The sequence below is a fragment of the Urocitellus parryii genome, chromosome 6 (assembly GCF_045843805.1).
Source record: "Urocitellus parryii isolate mUroPar1 chromosome 6, mUroPar1.hap1, whole genome shotgun sequence".
In the NCBI taxonomy this organism is placed as follows: Eukaryota; Metazoa; Chordata; class Mammalia; order Rodentia; family Sciuridae; genus Urocitellus; species Urocitellus parryii.
In genome coordinates, this window is record NC_135536.1 from 113,302,661 (window position 1) to 113,306,692 (window position 4,032).

Genomic DNA, 4,032 nt, shown 5'->3' on the forward strand with positions numbered 1-4,032 from the left:
GCACTGTGGCTCGCCCTGCTCTGTGTCCTCCTCTGCTAGAATTTCCACCTCAGCACCCTCCTAACAGTCCCCTTGGTTTCAAGAGCAGATGTGGATTTGAGTTTCTCTTGGGATTATGTGGGTCTTCCTGGCAGCCTGCAGTAGGCATCCGCATGCTGAGCATCTGAGAGGGCTATTGACACCATTAGAGCAGCAAGGGCAGGAGGTGATAGGAGACTGGTGACTCTTGTTTGTATTCTACCACTGTTCCTAAAGCTTTCTGAGGCTGAACTGAGCACCTGGGAGGAGGAAGGACTGAAGGCTTTAGTTGAGAATAATGGCTTTATGTGGTTTTCTTTCCTGGCTGGCTTCTTGTTCTTCATATAGGAGTGAGTGTTCACAAATAAATAAATTAAATGAAAGGCCCAAATTCATGGTAGAAAAACAATCACTCTTTCCTCTTCTATCAAATATTTCCTAGGGAATCTGACCTATTCTTTTCTCCTATTTTAGTAAAACCCCTTCTTTACAAATATCTATAACATTTGTAACCCTTGGGTTCCTAAGGCAATTTGAAAAATTGTTTCAACAGGGTAAGGATGGGAAATCCTGTTTTCTATAATAACTGCTTTCTCAGAAGGACTTGAATTTTTTTTTTTTAAGATTTGTTTGTCATGAATGTGTAACTAATTGCAAAATTCAACAACACTAAATGCTGGTTTTTATGTTTTAGGCGCAAGAAGCCATGAACTGACGGTCCCAGTAGTGAAAGAACATTGTCATTTGTGTTGGTAATTTCAAAGCCATGCCAGAAGCAGTCTTGAGACATCTTGTAGAATTCCAGCTTTGTGGAACGTTACAGACCTCAGCTATATCATACACTGGCCTAGAACAAAGTTTCCCCTTTGGATCCAAAGACATCTATGATTCAGCAAACTTTGTATATTAAATACCTTGCCATATTTAATATTAATAGAAGACCCCCCCTCCATTTTCTCATGGCTGTATGAACTTTTTTTATAATACTATTTTTTTTTGTACATTTCTTGTATACTTATGAACTCTAATTCAAGCAAGTGTTTGTCTTGGGTAATTAAGGAAGAATAGATCATACTTTATTTTTTATTCTGATCTTTTTCAGCTCTGGTCTGAGTATTTCTTAAAGGTTTTATAAGCAAAACAAATGCTGCTATTGATTAGCTGCAAGAATGCACTTTAGACATACTGGACAATTCAAACTTTCAAAATAAAGATGTCAGTGACTGGCTATCAATAAAACCATTTTAAAAAGTTGTCTGCAATTTTGTATGTATATATTCACTTTCTGACAGATAAGTCAAAAGAACTGAAATAAAAGGCACTGAGAAATACAAAGTTGTATGGTGGCTATTCATTCAACACATTCCTAGCACCTAGCACAGTGACTTGTATTTACCTGACACTCATCATTTGTGGGATGAGTGAAAATAAAGTATTGGAAAGCAGAAAATAATTTGAAATTAAGTCGTCAATACCATTTGTGATAACTAATATCTTCATATTAAGTATATTCTAGACATTTAAGCAAGAAACATGGTTTGAGAACTACTTAGGCAATCAATATTTTGCTTACATAGATCTCTTACATAGTTTTGAGGCTTAGCTGTGATTAGTTGGGTAATCATTGTCTGATACCCTGAAAAAGTGTTTTAATTTATAGATGAAGTTATTTGCTCAGTAGCCTGAGTCCACTTCGGTAAGCCCAAGTCTGATATTAAAGCTCTCAACATAACTATGCTAATTGTCTTGATACAGTCGCACAAATTAAAATTTCTTAGCTTTAGATGGTTAATTTTAGTTGAAAATTTAGTGTTTTCATTTCCAAACATTTAAATAATTATTTGTACAACCCAAGAGCAGTTAAGGGAATAGGTCCACAGCAACAGAATGCCCCAAGAAAAGTCACATAGAGATTGAGGTAGGCATAACGACTCCTTGTTCAACTTGCTTTATCACTGTTTTTGAGATTTTACATTGACACATCTTAAGTTCACTGTTCAATATTATTCCACACTTTATTCCTTCTGGGAATGTTTCCAATTTTCCTTACATATGTTGTGCTACAGTGAATAGCCTTGCACACAATGTGTACCCTTGTGCATATTATTCAGAGTATTTCTAATATAGAAACCACAACTGGAACAGCTGGGTTTAGGCCATGCATATATTCAGCTTTAACCAAAATTTGAAAATTTGCTCCTTAAAGTGATTTGGCAATTTGAATGTCCATTAACACAACATAAATTCCCTTATATCTTGTATACTAGATGTCATCTGTAATTTCTGCAGATTTGATATATGTGGAACAAAAAGACTGTAGAAGATGGAAATTTTTCCATGTTCTTTGATAAGCAGCATTAATATTGACAAAATTGCTAACTTCCAAAATTTAATGTGTATATCCTGATTGGCTTGAGCACCTTGTCTGTGTCAAAGTGACTGGCTTGGTTTCGGTGAATTGTTTCCTGGTATCTGCATTGTAACTTTTTCTTTATGGTGTAGAGTACTTCTTTATTTTTTTTAACATTTTAAGCTTGACATCTCCCAATGTATAACTTTTTTTTTTCATTTTGGTTGTGGCTAATTTTTTTGTGGTGCTGGGAATCTAACCCAGGGCCTTGCATGTGCCAGCCAAGTGTTCTACCACTGAGCTACATAATTGTTAACAATTTTTTGAAAAGCCTTGGATTTGTAAAGCTATACTTCTGACATTATCAAGTCATGTCTGAGAGCATATTTGTTGGTTCTCTGCTCTATTCTTTTAAAAATGTATCCAGTATGTATGTACATGTGTGCCTTCTATGTGCCAGGCATCTGGGCACAAGGAATGCAGGGGCAAGTTGAAATTTGCGCCCCGAATGGAACTTAATTAAAGTAGACCTTCCTTTATTACTTAAAAAAAGTCTCTTGGTTATTATTGGCTTTTGACCCTTCCATTAAAATTTAAGGCTGGAAAATAGCAGGATATAAAATTAACATCCATAAATCAATTGCATTCCTATACACCCATGATGAATCAACTGAACTATAGCAAATAGCAAAACTATTCCATTCACAACAGCCTAAAAAAAAAATGAAATACTTGGGAATCAATCTAATGAAAGAGGTGAAAGACCTCTACAACTACAGAAGAAAGAAATTGAAGGGCTGGGTTTGTGGCTCAGTGGTAGAGCACTTGCCTAGCATGTGTGAGGTACTGGGTTTGATTCTCAGCACCACATAAAAATAAAGGAAATGAAGGTATTGTGTTCATCTATGACTAAAAAAATAAATAAATTGAAGACCTTAGAAGATAGAAATATCTCCCATGTTCTTGGATAGGCAGCATCAATATTGACAAAATGGCCATGTTACCAAAAGTGCTACACAGAATTTAAGCAATTCCCATCAAAATTCCAATGACATTCTTCATAGAAATAGAAAATCAGTCATGAAATCCCTCTGAAAAAATAAGAGGCCCAGAATAGCCAAAGCAATCCTTAGTGAGAAAAGTGAAGCAGGCGGCATCACAATATCAGACCTTAAGTTATACTATAGAGATATAGTAACAAAAAAGGCATGGTATTGGCACTAAAACAGACATGAAGACCAATGGTACAGAATAGAAGACATACAGACAAACCCACTTAACTACAATTATCTCATACTAGACAAAGATGCCATAAACATATTGGTGGAAAGATAGCCTCTTCAACAAATGGTGCTGGGAAAACTGGAAATCCATATGTAGCAGAATGAGATTGAACCCCTCTCTCTCCCTGCACAGAACTCAAAGTAGATCAAGGACCTAGGTATTAGACCAGAGATCCTGCACCTACTAGAAGAAAATATAGGCCCAACTGCCCATTGTGTTGGCTTAGGAACTGACTTCATTAACAAGACTCCTAAAGCATAAGAAATAAAATCAAGAATCAATAAACCGGATGGAATCAAACTAAAAAGCTTCTTCACAGCAAAGGAAACAGGAATTCAGAGAGGAATCTTTGCCACCTGCATCTCAGAGCATTAATCTCC